The sequence below is a fragment of the Stenella coeruleoalba genome (genome assembly GCF_951394435.1).
Source record: "Stenella coeruleoalba genome assembly, chromosome: 6".
NCBI classification, from domain to species: domain Eukaryota; kingdom Metazoa; phylum Chordata; class Mammalia; order Artiodactyla; family Delphinidae; genus Stenella; species Stenella coeruleoalba.
The window spans coordinates 82,966,783-82,984,984 of NC_137151.1; positions in this window are offsets into that span (position 1 = coordinate 82,966,783).

The following is an 18,202-nucleotide window of genomic DNA, read 5'->3' on the forward strand; positions in this document are numbered from 1 at the left end:
GTAATGTTTATTTTTATTCAAAATGCATGAAGATTTTTAATCATATACAATATTCCATTGAATCTTCATACCAACCTCAGGACATCTTATTATCTCTATTTTATCAGTGAAGAGTCCAAGATTCCAAGTGGTAAAGTGATCTATCCAAGGTTATATCGCATTAAGTGGCAGAATCAGACCTGGAATCCATATCTCCTGACTCCATGACCATTTTTCTTCTGATTACAATCACAGCAGCAACTTTGCAAATTTCATAATTTTGCACATGTCCAGCTCTGTGTTTTTGAACAATCTAGAATAAGAATAGTCTAAAAAAACCAATGGCCCACCAACTTCTAAGACTATAAACACTTTAGCTCATGCAATCCAATATAATCTCTTCAGCTCTGTTTTTCATTAATATTTAGATTTGCTAACATGTGACCAAAATCTAGGACTAGTGTTTTTTAAATGTTTTTAATAAAAATGATTTCACTTTGTCTAATGCAAGAAAATAGATGACATGGCACATGAGAGTTGCTTGCATTCCAGACTTGTCAGAATGAGAAGGACAAATGAAATATAATTAAGTACATGAATTGATAATGGCTCTTGGGAAACATTCAGTTGTATTTGAATTTGTAAAGATACAAGATACATCGTTGTATACCAGTAGTAGTAGATATTATTCCATAGAGATGCTTGAAAATGACAAAACACACTTTTACAATTATAAAATGAAATACTTTTGCCTTCATGGTTCAAGAAAAGGAGAATTTTTATAGCGTTAAATGGAAATTTAATGATTAATGTATTTTGGAAAAAATCCCAGATAATTTATTAAACATAGGGAAGATCTGCTCAAAGGAAGAAGACACTGAATTAAGAAAGATGGTTAAAAATGAAAGCTATTCTCACCTGGCTGATTAATATGCTCATCACCATTTATGAATCTATCTTGAGAAGAGAGATGTCAAGTTACACATCTTTCTTTCACCTAGTGTTTTTATAAAATATTTTTTCATCTTCCAAATTTTAATTTTCCTGTATGTTCTGTTCTAGATGTATCTCTTCTATGTAGTTTATAATTAGATCGTTGTTCATGTAGTCTGACAATCTTTTTCTTTTCACTTGAACACTTCTAGTGCACTTATCCTAAAAAACAATTAATATTGTTGCTGTAAAATGTTGAAAGTCAGCTGACTGTCTAATTATCACTATTTTGAAGGAATTATGTCTCCTTTGGCTACACCTAAGTTTTCTCTTTGTCTTTGATTTTTATTTATTCATTCATTCATTCATTTGAGGTTGATTAAATTTCTTGAAATTATGTATGGGTGTCCATGGCATGTTTTATTATATCCTGACAATTCTTCCTTTCCTACTTAAACATACCTTGGTTTACAATGAACAGAATAAATATCCTCATGTCACTGATAATAGGCTTTTCCATATACTGTACTTTGGTCAGGAAAATGTAGAAGGAAGTGAGAGTGTGTCAGTACCTAGCCAAGTGTTAAATATCAAGTGTTTCCATTTGTCCCTCTTGTGCTATTGACAACCACCATCACAAAAGTATGTCCAAATTAGCTGCTGGTTCCAAAATGAGAGTCACAGAGAGCAGTATTGAATTTGATCCTCAACCAATTTGAAGAATTGTGCACAAAAGTAAATGTCTTTTACTGTAGGCTACCGACACGCAGGGTTTGTTTGTTACACAGTATTATTGATGCCAGTTTCTGAGTACTGCAATATCTTTGATTGGTTTTGAAAAATTCTAAGTCATTCTCTCTCTCTCTCTCTCTCTCTCTCTCTCTCTCCTCTCTCTCTCTCTCTCTCTCTCTTCCAATTATGCATATGCTAAACCTTTTCACACTTTACTCTTTTAGCCACAGGTGAAAATTTCCATCTTTTGATAATTCTGTACTTCATATAATTTCTTCTAACCTATATTCCAGATCATAAATGTCCTCTATAAATTTGCTGAATCTGATTTTAAAAATATCTAAGGAGGTTTTTTCTATAATTTCAATTTGATTGTTTTCCACATATGACATGCCATTTTAATAGCATATCATTTTAATTCCTATCTTCAATTTTGTCTTTCATATTTTTTTCTCAAGTATAGTTAGGATAGTGATTTCTTAGTCTGCATCTAACAATTTCATAATCTGAAGTCCTTACATTCAGTTTCCTTTTTATTTCTTCTAGTTCACAGTCATTTTCTTTATGACTGATTATCTTTTATTATTGGTTATATTTTTAAAAATTTGAACTTATGGAAAAAGTTCCTTTTTTCAGACAAGATTTTTGCTCTTGTCTGACAGACGGCTAGGGACACTACCTGTCCATGTCCACTTTAAACAATGCAATAGCTTCCAATTCCTTGGATCACCCACATTACAATTCCTGGATTATAATTCCATGCAAGGATTAGTTCTCTTCTAGTTTACATTCACCAAGAGGTTGTAGCCCATAGAGTCCAAACTGATGTGAATATCTATTAGACTCTCCACCTTATGTATGCCCTCAGCTTTGAAATCTGTCCTCTTCATTACAGGCAGTTTTTAATTTTTTAGGTCAACAAATGTCAATAGGCAAAATTAGCTTCTATGCTTGTTTTCCTACTTAATTTCTAGTATTCCCTTTGTCACTGATAATTGTCTACAATTTTGTTATTTTCTTAAGTGTTTTAAAGAGGAGATTTTAAAAAATCTTTAAGTTTTAAATTGCTGTTAGCAGGAGAAGTGGTCTGAATAACCTAGTCCATCATTATCAGAAACAGGAAGTTTCTCACAGTCTTTCTAGGCTTTTCATTATATGGCTTCATTTTTCTGTGTAATTTCCTTTTCTTCCATCTTCTCTTTCCACTATCTTACATGTTTGCACTGGAATCAATCCTGACTCAAATTAAAGAATATTTGCAAAATCTAAAACAGCAGAAAGTCAGTGTTACTGTTAGACTGACTCTCTTCTTTTGCTTTTATGAAGTTGGGAACAAACCCTCGCCTTGGGCCCCAATTTAGTCGTCTTCTTTTCCTCTTCTGTGCAAGAGATCTTGTCTAGAAAGTCTGGAAAACATTCTAGCATGGTATCAATGCCTTGCATTTCCAAAGCTCCTTTTTCATTGCTGAAATCCTGTCTGGACTCTTTAAACCTCATGGCTAATGTTATGTTTGTTTAGAAAACACCATCTTGATGCAGATGCCTGACATTTATCTCTACATGTTATTTTCTACATAAATCAGTGTTGCAGTGTTTCATTGGCTTCATGGGAACCTCCATGCCATTTTCTGAACCTCTTTGCTACTGATTGCTCCTGGATCTACCTCCTTTTAACCTACTCTCTGAATGACAAGTTCTCCCTGCTGACTCACTTTACCCCATCTCTTACAGCTGCAAATACAGTATACCCACAGATGTCACCCACAGACCAAATGCGGTTCCATATTCTAGCCCCTCTTTGATAATGCTATCTATCAGCTTCATGAACTATTTCATAAACTTCCATGTCACAAGACATGATCCTTCACCATTTGTCAGTGAGGGGTAAAGAAAAAAGATGAAAATTAATTAGCTGATTTAATTATTTGATTACACATTTTCTCAAAGGTGTAATATTTAAGGACAAATACACCAATTGAGTCAGCAGTATTTTAAAAAATAAAAGTTCCTACTAACAGTAGGAGCACCCTTACTTTCAGCTTTTGCAAGTTGATTACATTGACAGATTCTCTCTTAATGAAATTTATTAAATTTAGTTCTCTCAATATTTTTGGTTTACTTTTGGAATCTAACTCATGGAGGAAAGGTATTAGACATAAAATCTGAGTTACAGCTGTGTTGTTTCAAAATGAATAACGTCTACTGAGTGAGACACTGAGTCAAGGGTTTAGTTTGCAGCATAAGGAAAATATTTGTGAGTGTTGCTGGAAAAGCTGACAATCTACCATATGCAGCCTCACTTTTAGATAGAGAAGCATGGTAATGAGAGCAAACTGCTATTTTGGCTAGAAAACCAAATGCAACTTTTGTATCCACGTCAGTTATATCCAGAAGAATCTCTGTTTGATTACAAATAACACTCAACTGCTTTTCCTTGTTTTAGAAAATAACATTTGAAGTTCTGAAACATTAAAATAAACTTCTGGTCTTAAATTCAGTGGGAAAAGATTTCCTGGAAAAAAGCAGGGAAAACATTCTTATTGCTCAACACAGAACGTTATCTAAAAGAGATAATAGGCTTAAAATTGAGTTCACTAGCCTTTGCCTCCACAAGCATAAGCAAGTGATATGACTGTTGTGTTGACTTAGGCAAAATGCAAATTAGGTGAGGCTATATTTTCTGACTATTGATTTATTATTCAGATAACATTTTAAAATTTCTTTATTGAAAATATGGGTTCTTCATTTGGATAAGTTCTCCACATTGATCAGTTTCACAAAGCAGTTAATACTAAAAGTTAGAGAAAGTAGTAATGACTTTTCAGGAAGAATGGATTTTAAAATACTCATCTATATGTATTTTTAACTCAATTTTTTAAAACTTGAGCTAAACTAAACCTACTTGCAAGAAGTTGGTAGGTTTTAAGTTGAAGAGAAAGCTCAGTTCATTGAGTCTACAGGGTATTCATTTGCTTTCATTTCTGAACTAGATTTGTGCTAATATGTGAGCATATATGAGGATATAACTTGGTTATTTATGTACTTTGATGGGATTAAGAGAATACTGTAGTAGAAGTCAGAGCAATGCATTTCTAGCACCACCATAAACTAGCTGTGTAACTCTGAAGAAAGAGCAAAACCCCTCTTTTCATGTTAAAATTCTCTGAAAGCACTAAAAATATAATAGCATGGTGAATACGCCGTTGAACGGACAGACCAAACTTTTCCATAAATCCAAGTATTTTACAGAGTTAATCATCACATGGCATGACCTTGCCTCCAGTAGTTCATCTCCTTCCAGAGACAACACTGACAGACAAGCAGAAGTCTAGGATAGATGACCTGGAAAGTCATTTTCTGTCTTTACTTTCTCTGGTAATTCAAGGCCAGACTGAATGCTCTGCCTGCAATAAGACTTCAGCATTAGCAAAGTTAGGAGAGGTGTGCAGTGCACGCAGAGTTAATTGAAGGAAAATGAGCTAATGAACTCTAGGGAGGCAACCACATTGCACTATAAAACATTTTCTTGGCTTCTAAACTAAGAATTGATTTAATAATGCAATAAATGAACTAATGTGAAAACAAAGAGCCAATATCAGTCAAAACCTGTTAGCAAGTTGATGAACCTGACCTCATTTTTAAAAAGCCATTTGTATGGGCAAATAAGTACCATCGTTAACAAAGTAAATACAATACAAAGATGTTTAAATTTAACAGGTAAATTTTAGGAATAAATTGAAATCATTATTAAGCATGATTGGATTTTTACACAACTTAAAAAAGTCAAAAGTCGTGGTTGGTCTGTTTATACAAAAAGCCTCAGTGGTCAGTTTTGACCATTGCAGTCAACTAGATCCATTATCATACTGTAATTTATTAACGGAGCCTGATGTTCATGTTCAAAATCAGTTATGTCATTTAGAAGTGATCTGAAGAAGTGTTTAAGTCAGTGCATTTGGCACAATATAAGAGATCTGAGAGAAGAAAGCGAGAAAAACACAGAGAAGGGAAAGGAAATATCTTCTCTGATGATTCAACTAAAACTAGTTAAATCCTCCTGGGATTACCAACAAAAAGTACTTTAGTCTTGTTGAAAAAGCTGCTTTTTGAATTTGTCAAACATATGTGAATTAAATTAAAACAATGATGAAATTAGGTAATACTGCCAGTAAACTTGTCCACTGACTTCCCCCAGCCCCCAGATTTTCTAAGGAAAAATGAAATAAGCTTCTAGAGTTGAAAAACAACCCTTTATTGTACTGTACCAATATGGCAAATTGGTTAAGATATTAGAAATACATGGAAATACAGCCTTCCCCTTTTTCTTCACCTAAGGAAATAAGAAAAGAGTTTTATGAAGTAGGATGTCAACAGATTAATATAATTGCTTTGCAATGTTGGAAATTCAAAACACTAAATTTAGAGTCCCTTGCCAGTATATATCATTTTGTTAGCCATTATTATTATGAAACATTCTTGAATAATTTTAAGTCATTAACCTTACTGTTTAAAACAGAATGTGGTACAAAAATAAAATTTCTGAGATATTTGAGAATTTATGAAATTAGTTATTATATGTGTGGACTAATGCTGATATGGCTGACTTTCTTCTACCTTGGTTTACTTCAGAATTATTAAGTTGTCAAATAAAGCAATATCTCATGTAATAATAAAAGAGAAAACTATTGATACTAATACCTAAGACAGGCTTGAAATCATTATTTAATTCATCCATGCATAAAATTGGCAAATAATGTTTTCAGTAGAAAGAATTATTTTCAGTCTGCATATCAAGAAAAAGAAAATATGAGTTTTTTACAAAGCAACAAGTCATTTTAACTATAAAAATTAAAAAAGGAAACAAAGTTGCTGTACTAGTAGATATCCTCCATACTCCTACCAAATAATACATAGGCTGTAGAGTTTGTTGCCTCAAGAAAAATTTGGGACTAGTGGACAATACTAAAAGATTGCTGTATGTAACATGGTTTGTTTCCTTTAATTTAAAAATCCTGGCTAAAAATGTTTTTATCTCCTTTATAAGCTTTAAGTAATTTTTTTAAAGAGGAAAAACAAGGAAGAGGGAGGGAAGGAAAGAAGAAAAGAAGGAAAGAAATTCAAATCTATTAAATATGTTATTTTTCAGCAGAAGTTATTGTTCATCTACCCACTCAAAGTGTTTCCACCTTTAAATGACCTTATCTCTGAAAAGTATGTACATAATACAAAAATTAATAGAAAAGAAAACTAATTTTCTTAGTCCAGTGATTTCAAAATGTTATTGAACTAATGAATTAACTAAATCATTGTCATGTCTCATAACTTCATGCAAGCCCCCAAGTACCAATAGGGGAACCCATTTAATTATGTCTTTTCCTTCTCACGGATGCAGAATCAAATTAATAATGACACATTAATCCAAAAAATAAACATTTTGTATTTTTTGTATGAGTCTCTACTAAACATTGCCATTCTTACTGATACCACATCTTGATATGTTCTTGTTCTTTTTTTCTGATAGTGAGCATCTGCTTCATAACACATTAGTAAAGTTAAGACATGGAGTAAATTATAGAATACCAAGTCCGTATTCCTTCTGCCTTAGTTGAGCCAGTAGCCAATCTGATACTTTGGTTCAAGATTTGGAATCAAGGGTCTTAGAGAAAACAACCACTGAGTCACATTAATAGTGAAACTTTAGAAGGACGGTCCTTCAAACACTCAAATGCCATTGCTTATGTCCCCAGACCAGTCATGTTCCCTAGCTGGAATCACCAGTGCTCATGTCACCAGATTTCCCTGGCTTTCTTCCTGATTATTCAAATTTTGCTTAAATTCTATAAAATGCTTAAGTACTTTTCCAATAAATTTCATTTTATCCTTAAACTAGACTAAGTTTCTGTTACTTACACATTTGAAGAAAATTATAGCATGCAGTTTGTGTGCAAGTGAATGCACTAATCCATATAGAGTATACGTATTACTAAAAACCATTTTTCCTGATTTGGAAGAGGGGACTTAAAACATAAACATGAAGGAAACTGGTAAATACATTTTTTTTGAAACGTAAAAGAGACTCTGAGAAACTCTGTTATACAGATCTTCATATTTTCTCTTATAATCTGGGCCTGACTATGTATTTAGAACAAAGTTTATTTTCATCCATTGCATACATTTTGCTGAGACAGTAAAACACCACTATACTTTTCTATAAAATTTTTTGAATTTTTAGTCTATATAAATGTACATTTCTTTCTCACTAATGCTTTTATTTTGACTAATAATTGATATAGATATAAATTTTCAAATCTAATGTTATAATGGAGTTTTTACTAAGTTCCAGAAGATAAAACAAGACATAGAAATATATGGAAAAGAATTTAGAGTGCATTACAGAGCCATTCTCTGTGGGCACTTTACTTCCCACAGCCTCTAACAATCAGGCAGGGTAAATGGTTTTAAAGTAGGATCATGCTTAAATAAATATTCTCAGCCACCCAAACCGTCTACTCACTTCTGAAGGTTCAGAAACATTGGTGAATGTTTTGCATTTCTGGTTTCTGACCTAGATTGAACTGGACACACTGAAATATTATGAGAAAGGCTGTTTTTTGGCTTGAACTGGAAATAAATCTGCCAGCATTCCAGTGAGCATGCCTTTCTTCTGTCCATCTTTGACTGTTTGAAAAGTCAAGTTATGTTAGACCCAGCCATTAATCTGAACTACAGTTAGACTGTGAAACTTTTTAAAGAATGATAGAAATGCCCAACCAAAATTTGGGAGGGCAGAGCTTTTAGGAGGGCTGTTATTGCCAAAAGTCAAAAACATTTGGTAAGTGAGAGAAACGGGTTATCAAAACATGTGTCGGTGGATATGTTGTCCCCATGCAGGCGAGGTGACCTAAGAGGAGCTTCTCACCTAGTATGTGACCAAAACTACTCCAGATAGAGCATCCTAGCTGAGGTTTTTGAGATATTTTAGTAATAGTCTCTCATCCACATTCAGTGAGAAGAGGGCACGCCAATAGTTAAATATCCTGTTAAGCTTTAGCAGCATACTAACCTCATATTTTACTAGTAGGATATTTGTGATGGTATAATTTTGTAATTTATAAGTAACTTTAAACTTTATTAATCTTCAAATTGATCCCCTTCTACCAAACACTGCTTTTTACTTTTAGAATTATGAATTTTCCGTAAGGAACAAAGAGTATGACTAATGTGAGGCTCTGTGTTACTGTTACAACATCCTGATGGGCTTTTTTTCTCTTACTTATGCTTTTATCTTATTCAAACATAACTTGGTTCTTTTAGAATCATGAAATAGAGTTGAAACTCTCTCCTTCAAAGGTTAAAACAACCCCATATATTCTTTTGTGGAAAGGAGTGGCATGTTATCCCCCTGTCACACAAGCATTAGACTTTGCCCAAACTTGTGTCCACAGGACAGTCACAAATGGAGCTCATTTTTGCCTTTTCAGTCACCAGTAAAGGAGAACAGCTGGCTCCTTTCCTTTGTATATCCTTTCCTTTGTCTATTCATCTTTTATATACTTAGAGATCAGGCGCATCTCTCAGTGTTTAACTAAGACTAAACAATAAGGATCCTTTGGACTTTACTTATCACTTTTATTCCCAGCTCATTAATAATCATGGGGTTGACCCCTGAAACTTTCCTAACTATTTTCCCCTCTTAAATTGTAGGATTAGAAGCAACAGTAGTCTTGAAAGGACATATGTTGAAAGAATTTCTTCATGGTTCTTAAAGATTTTTGCACATTACCTTACTTCTATAGTAAGTATGACACATAGTTGACAAATGTGCTCAAACTTAGTTTGTTATTTCACCCACTTCCAGCAATGTTTTGTGAGCATGCTGATGGCATATATTTTCTTCCCATGTCTATTTTCACCCCAGCTCCAATCAAGAAGCTAAAGATTTACATTTTTTTAAAAAAGTTTATTTACTTTTGGCTGCATTGGGTCTTCGTTGCTGCACGTGGGCTTTCTCTAGTCGCAGTGAGCAGGGGCTTCTCTTCATTGGGATGTGCCAGCTTCTCATTGCCATGGCTTCTCTTGTTGCGGAGCATGGACTCTAGGCACACAGGCTTCAGTAGATGCAGCATGCGGGCTCAGTAGTTGAGGACCGTGGGCCCTAGAAAGCATGGGCTTCAGTAGTTACAGTGCGTGGGCTCAGTAGTTGTGTCACATGGGCTCTAGGGTGCGTGGGCTTCAGTAGTTGTGGTGTGCAGGCTCAGTAGTTGTGGCTCGCGGGTTTTAAAGCACAGGCTCAGTAGTTATGGCACATGGGACTAGTTGCTCCATGGCATGTGGGAACCTCCTGGACCAGGGATCAAACTCGTGTCTGCTGCATTGGCAGACAGATTCTTAACCACTGTGCCACCAGGGAAGTCCCTAAAGATTTACATTTGAATTTGACAAATAGCCAATCCAATTTCTACAACCATCTGATGCTACATGCCTCTCTATATATGAGGGGCGTTAAAAGTTTACCACCACCCACGGCAAAGATTCCAAAAGCATCTAAATTCACCTTAATAATTAAATAGAAGAAAGAAATTTTTAAATAGGAAAAGCCATTTCAGAATCAAATAGGCAAGAATGAATTACCCTGTGACTATCGCTCCAAATCAAATTGGAATTAGACTTCCTAGTGGGATGTTGTCAAAGAAGCAGGCTTTTTCTCTCCTTCTATTTTGCCATATTTTCATATTGCCCATTTGTCTTCTGATTGATAGGTGTCTGCCATCGCTCAAGACATCATAATGTCCATCTTCAGAGTAGGAAGAAGAGGCTGATCTAACATTATTCTCAGATTTGTTTCTTCTATTGGGAAATTAATTTTTTTTCCAGAATCACCTCCTCCTAGGAGAATTTCTCTCTAATAACTCAGTCACTTCCTTCTACAAGAAGTCTGAAAAACAGAGTTTCTATCAAATTAGAATAAAATTATGATGATTAAAATAAACCAATCACAATTCATTTCCTAGGTTTGGCAGATTTCCTTATTTTCTGGAAGTCAAGACCTCTCAGTCCACCACTTAAACAAACTGGACTTCAGTTAGTAAAAATGTAAAGTTTGGGAGCAGCTGTTGGTAGGCAGCCAAATGAGTCTACCAGAGTAGCTATCTTTTCTGAGCTTTTATGTACTTAAACAAGCACCACTGAAACCAAACATGTCTTGGCAAAGATATGCTTCAGGAAATAACATCAGACAGTTTTATGCAAAAGGATAATCTGAAAAAAGGCTGAAATGTAGAAATTAACGGGCTCATTGTGTCTCCAGGGCCCTCATCATTGTTTCACCTGAGGTGAGGGTTACTGGGGTCTCTGGAGGGCTGGGCAGATGCTGAGAAAGCCCCTGACATTCCTAATGTCCCTTTCCCTACAGTGATCATGCTCTCCCCACAGTCAGTTCTGGCCTTCCTTCCTTCTGGAACTCCCCTCTTCTCAATCCAACAAGCTTCATATATGAGCAAGACTCATCCCAACCCAGCCTCAGGGAGACTCAGCCAGCTGGTGGAGATATTAAGGACAGAGTACACTGTGTTGAGAGCTGTAACAAGACATGGATCTCTCTAAGCTTCCCTTACCTCATCTGTAAAATCGAGATAATAATAGTAGCTACTTCACTGGGTTGTTGTAAAGATTAAATAAGACAGTTACACATGATAAAGCCAAATCAACATTGTAGTATGACTACAAAAAGATTAGATTTGTGTATGAAATTAATGGTAAATGACCACTGCTTAGATATCCCTGGTGAAATATTTGAGGTCCAAAGGTAAATAATATCAGAGACTTCTCTAAAAAGTTACAGTAAATGTGATCTACACAAATGGAAAAGTGAGAATCATCTCATCTTCCTCCTCTACCATATTAAATGTTGGAAGACACTAGCATAACATCTACTGAGTTCTCAACTGAAAAATTTAAGACCCAAGACATTCTTACTCACACAATACAAGCAATAGAAAGAGTTTCAAATACACAGGGACTCAGAGTGTAGCCCACATAGTCTTCACGGAAAAAAAAAAATTATTCAAAACATACTTCATCCAAAAATAGCAGCCAGTGTCATCCTTTTAAAATGTAGGTCAGATCATGTCATTGTTCTGTTCACAACTCTCTAATCCCTCCCATTCACCTTAGGGTGTGATGGCAATGGTCAAAAAGGACCAAGAAACTCTGGCCCCGTTATTTTTCTTATCGAATGTCTGACTATTCTCACCGTTGGTCACTCAGCTCTAGTCACAGTAACTTTCTTGCTGGTCCTCAAATTCCCACCTCTGGGAAATTCCCATATGCATGCAAATTCCCACCTCTGGGCCTTCACAGAGACAATCCTCTCTGCCTAGAATGCAAGAATTATTCTCTCGTTTTCTTGCTCAAATATTCCTTTTCCCTGTGGCCTCCTCGCACCAAATATTCACTTAATTGTCCTTATCCTTATTCCATTTTCTCTGTTCTTGCCATCTGTAATATGTGCTAGAAAGTGGGTTCTCTGTGTCTCCCATAACTATTAACTTTTTCCCATCTTTTTTCTCTTTTTGCTGAGGTCTGAGCATTTTGCTCAACTTTATTTCCAACTTTGTAGAATATTTTTTAATTAGCTCTATATTATTTAAATTCTTTCTGCATATTTTTAATTTTTAAAACTTCTACTTGGTCTATAATTACTCCTATTCCCTAATAACTTGGTTTTGCTTTATTGATGATATAGTCTCTCAAATATCTCTAAGGATACACATTAGAATCTTTAAATTCTTTACTATTTCTTGCACTATTTCTACACCTGGGATCTGTCAATCTGTTTGTCCATCTTGGTCTTCCTCTCCCAGGCTGTTTAAGTATTCCCCAAAGGTCTAATAATCCTTCATTAACAATTGATATTTGTGAACAAAATATGATTTGATTCAGTATAAGTTGCCTATCCTTTTCAGTAGTATATATCAGTCTATCTATTTAGGAAGGGCTGACTGAGGATCCCCTTGTAAGTTGATCGTTCCTGTTGCAAACAAGCTTTCCTTTATGTTACATACCTGGGAATAGGAAGGCTAGCTCAAGAACTCCACAAACACCAAAGTGAGGCATAAGTTAGTTTGGAGGTAGAAAACTTTTCCACAATACACTTCTGACAGGCACTGTCTCTTCTTATAATGTTGTGAAAATATGTTGTCCTTTCAGGTTCTTTGTTATATCCTTCACCTCATGACAAGACTGTGATCGACCCCTCCCCAAATATATTACTCTATATAGAAGGTGAGTCTTGGATTTCTGTCTGTGAACAAATGTTCTAGAATGCTGCTCCAAAAATGCATGGGAGGATGCATTTAGACCATAAAATTCCTTAGACCTCATACATTTCGTTGACTCTTCCCAAACCTGCTTTTTCATTGTTCACCAACTCCAAACTTAGAATTTCTCTGCAGCTCAGCTAGGAAGAGCTTCTCCCTTATCTGTACCATCTTCCTCCTGCATCTCTTCCAGTGTGTGACTTTTTTTCACCCATCTGCTTTATCTACTATATAATCCCTTCCACTTTCAGAATTCCTAAAGTTTGTCAAATCTCTGGTTTGCTGGAGGAATCCTCTCTGGTTTACAGTATTACCGGGAACTCATTATGTTGTATATCTTTTACTGCCATTCAGTGAGATCTATGGATGGAGGAGAGGTTCATGTGTGTGCCAAGTTTGCCACCATAGACTGAAAAATAGGGTGAAAGGGTTAACTATACAGTGGCCAGAAACAAATTTCAGATGATGAAATTAGAATAATAGGAGTAGGAATGTGAATTAGGGATTTTGCTAAGAAAAACCACCATGCCATTCCCTATTACCCAGTTTTTAACCCCCAATGAAAGAAACTTCACTATGTTTTCATATCCTTATGACTTACCTCTCTTTGCTTCTCGAGGCTTCTCATGAAAGGTAATATAATGGCCTGCTGCAGCCAACACCTATCTTTTTAGTCTATATCTAGGAATTTCAGAAAAGGTAAATGTGGAAGGCAGCCAGATGTCCAGGCTTTGATTGTTAAGTCTTACAGCAAAGATGGCAATAAACTTCACTAAACAATAGGCTGACCCAGGTTCCAAACAAATTTTTTGAATATGATATTAATTTTATAGAAAACAATATATAAAATGTCATGGATGAAACTTATTTCAAACTTATTTTAATATATCCTTACTCTGACTTTTCTGTCTTTGCTGATTTTTTTAATTTGGCCCTTTGATTTGTTCTTTGTTCTTTTCGTTTCTACCTCCTCAAAATCCTGTAAGAAAATAATTCAAGATGATAGACAAAGCAACATCTTAACTTCATTATGGTTTTCCATCCCTTAACAATTATCATGACTAGAGAATGACTGATGCAATTGGCCCAGGAGCCTAATACTAAAACTGAGTTTTGAGAACAAAAGTGAAGACATCAAAGCCAGCAGGACAAATGAGGGAGTCACAAACCCCCTACGTTCTCTAATTTAAAACAAGGGAAGGAAAAGCCTTCTTTATTTTAAATTGATGACTCAAATTAGGGCAAGGGAAAGTGAGATATAATAGGATTATGCAGTTTGATGCAAATGTTAATTTACCATTGTTTTCATATTTGCCTTAATGACTGCTGAAATGTGCATATGTTTATAATGGCTGTCACTTATGTCTGAAGTTTCATTAGATGATGGAAAATCTCCCTTGGGAGGCTTTATAATTAGCATAGCCAACCATCATCTGTTTTGGATGATTTTGGAGACAGAATTTTTAGGTCCTTCCAGCTCTGAGCCTGTGTCTGGATCTAAACAAAATGAAACATTTCCAAACAATTTTCCCAAATGCATACATCAGCACTTCCTGGTGATGCCTTGTCTCAACTATGAGAGTGAATTTGGAAACAACCATTCACCACCCTTTATCTCAATACCACTCAACCCCAAACACACTTCTGACTATGGTCTTCCGAGTATGCTCCAATCCCACTTTGCCACATCTGCTTCCCCTTTGCTCCCCTACTTCACTCACACACTCTACTCAAGTACACACACCTGCTTATGGTCTCTAGCTCATCAACTAATCCCTCATTTCCCCTCCGTCAGGCTGCCCAGCTGCAAAGAACATCAATAAATCATAGTTTGTATGTTCTCCTTCCTGCTCTGATGTGAAGTAAATCACTGTTTCAAAAGGTGTTTTCTCTGAAAAATTCCTTTCTGTTTTCAAAGAGCCAAGTTTTTACACAAATAAGGTAATTAAAACGTTTGCCTTTTGTAGGTAAACAGGTGTCACACCTGCAAGCAATGATCCACCACTGAGCAATATTATTTATCAAGCTCAAGATTATCCATTTTTGGTTTATGTTATAGTATTAATCCATCTCTGATATATATATCACTACAAAAATTCTAAATAAAAATAGTGTATTTAAAAAATACTTTAGAGTCAAGTAGGTTTGTGAATTCTAATTTTCCATTGACTTCCATTATAAAATAAGAGCAGGAAAAAAATGGAAATAATAATAGCTAATATTTCTTGAGCTCTTACCATGTGCCAGGCCAAGTACTATTCTCAGCACTCTCAATGGAATAATTTATTTAATTCTCACAACATCCCTATTGAGTGGGTGTTATTTCTATCTAAATTTTTATGCATAAGAAAATGACATACAGAAATTTTTATATATCCCACCCAAGATCACTGCTACTAAGTAGCAAAGTCAGGATTCAGACCTATAGCCTAGTTCCAGAATTCATGGTCTTAACCAACATGCTATAATGCCTCAATATAATAAAATAGTGCCAAGTAGTTATAAGGCCTTGAAAATTTATTTAATAAAAATAAAACTGATGAAGCACCAATGATGACATCGAACATTTTAATAATAATGTAGTTACATGCTGGGAAATTTTAACAAAATGGGTTAAAATAAACAGTTGCTTACAAGGAAGAATAAAGAAAACCCAAAGCCTTTTCTATAGTAACATTATACTGTGCACATGCTACATTCACATACTCCCTCAGGGCTATTGTGAACTGACAGATAAGTACACAAAATGCAACATGACCAGAACTGAAGTTATGCCTGCCTAATTACAAGTTTCCTAGTACCTACGGCGCAAAGGACACTTTGCACGATAAATGTTTGTTGAATTGGACGAATGTTTATTGGTAACACCAAAGGGAATTATAAGGTATAAAATACCCAACTGCCTTTTTCAAATTAAATTGAATTCTATTAGGATTTATAAACTTTGTAAGTAACATTTTTTTCAAAAGTCTTCAAAAATATTCAAGCAGATAAATGTTTTGTCCATAGGCCATAAGAATGTTAAATCAGTGCCATTAGAAATTTTCTAGTCTAATCCTTTCATTTACAATAGAGAAAAATGGACCTAGAATGGTTCACTGACTTGCCCAAGCAGCCGGTTCATAGCAAAGTGTGACTAAAACCCAGGTCCCCTGGTGCCTGAGTTGACTTGAGAGGTACATATATGTATATAAATACCGTATGCACAATTCCATCTGGCTCAACTGTTTCTCATCAGTATGCCACAGTACTGAAATCCTAGCATTAAAAGATATGATTATACATATTTGTCTTCCCTGTCTACAATGTTTCCACCAAAATTACCCTCCATGGACTTATAAAATGCTTTATCCACCATTATGGTATTCCACACAGCATTGCTTCTGATCAAGGACCTCAGTTCACAGCAAAATAAGTACTGCAGTGGGCCCATGCTCATAGAATTCACTGGTCTTGTCTTCTTCCTCACTATCCTCAAGCTTGATAGAATGGTAGAATGTCTTTTTGAAAGCAGGGAGGGAAGCAACACCTTGCAGGGTTAGTGAAAGGTTCTCCAGAAGGCTGTATATGCTCTGAATTAGTATCCAATACATGGTGCTGTTTATCCAGTAACCAGGATTCATGCATCCAAGAGTCAGGAGGTAGAAATGGGAACAGCACCACTCACTATTACCCCTACTGATGCATTAGCAAAATTTTTGTTTCCTGTTCCCATAATTTTCCAGAGGGAAGAATCCTTCCACCAGGAGATACAACAGTGATTCCACTGAACCAAAGTTAAGACTGCCACCCAGCCACTTTGGGCTACTTATTCCTCTGAGTCAACAGGCAAAGAAGAGAGTTACAGTAGTGGCTGGGGTGATTGACTCTGACTACTCAGGGGAAATTAGACTACAACTCCACAATGGAGGCAAGGAAGAGTATGTCTGGAATATAGGAGATCCCTTCAAATGTCTATTGGGTCACTTGCTGAAAGCAAACAGAATATAGATGAGAATCGAAAGGAGGTGGTTATAAACACTAGCTATGGCCATGTGACAAATTACAGAAATGAGGACTATAATTGTCATCAGCATTTCCTCCTCATTTTACTACAAATAGGTGTGTGTGTACAGGATATATATGTTTTCTTTATTTCCTCTTTTTCTTATCATATAACATGAGATGTATTGATTTTATATCATAGTATTTAAATGTGGTTAATTTTACATCATATTACTTAAGTTATAGGACATCAAGAAGAAGAGTAAATATTGCTCAAGGACTTTACCTCCTCTTCCAGGGTAGGGGTTAGTCTGTTTTTAGTTGTAGGATAGTCGTATCATGTTAGGTGGTATTATGACCTTGTTATTGTCTTTATTTGAAGATTAAGTATGATTTAAGGATACGTGTGTGGGTACCAATTTGACAAGGGGTTGATGTGGTGGTTAATTTTATGTATCAAATTGAGTGGGCTACAAGGTGTCCAGAGAAAACATTGTTTCTGGGTGTGTTTATGACGGTGTTTCTGGATGAGATTAGCATTTGAATCAGGAGACTCAGTAAAGTAGGCTGCCCTCCTCAATGTGGTTGGGCAGCGTCCAACCCACTGAGGTTCTGCATAGAACCAAAGTAGGAGGTAGGAAGAATTCAGCCCTATTTTCCTGCCTCACTGCTGGAGTTAGGGCATCTTATTTCATCTTCTCTTTGCCCTCAGACTGGGATATACATCGTTGGCTCCCTTGGTTCTCAGACCTTTGGACTCAAGTTGAATTACATCACCAGCTTTCCTGAGTCTCTAGCTTGCAAATGGCAGATGGTGGGACTCCTCATCCTCCATAATCATGTGAGCCAATTCCTCATAATAAATCTCCTTTCAATGTACAAACTATTGGGTGTAAGATAGGTTACAGGGATGTATTGTGCAACATGGGGAATATAGCCAATATTTTGTAATAACTGTAAATGGAGTGTAACCTTTAAAAATTGTATTAAAATTGTTTTAATTTTAAAAGAATATGGCATAGATTTGTTCCAAGTGTTTGTGAATTTAAATGCAGAAACATTACTTAGAAAAGCAGAAAATGTATCTAGGGGACTAAAACACTCCTGCTAACTTACTGCCTTTTACATTTTGGAAAACTGCCTATAGATTTAATTATAGTCTAAACGGGATCAAATTTTAAAAATCTCCTTTCATATCCTATTGGTTCTGATTCTCTGGAGAACTCCAATACAGATATTATTTTTAATTATGTAAA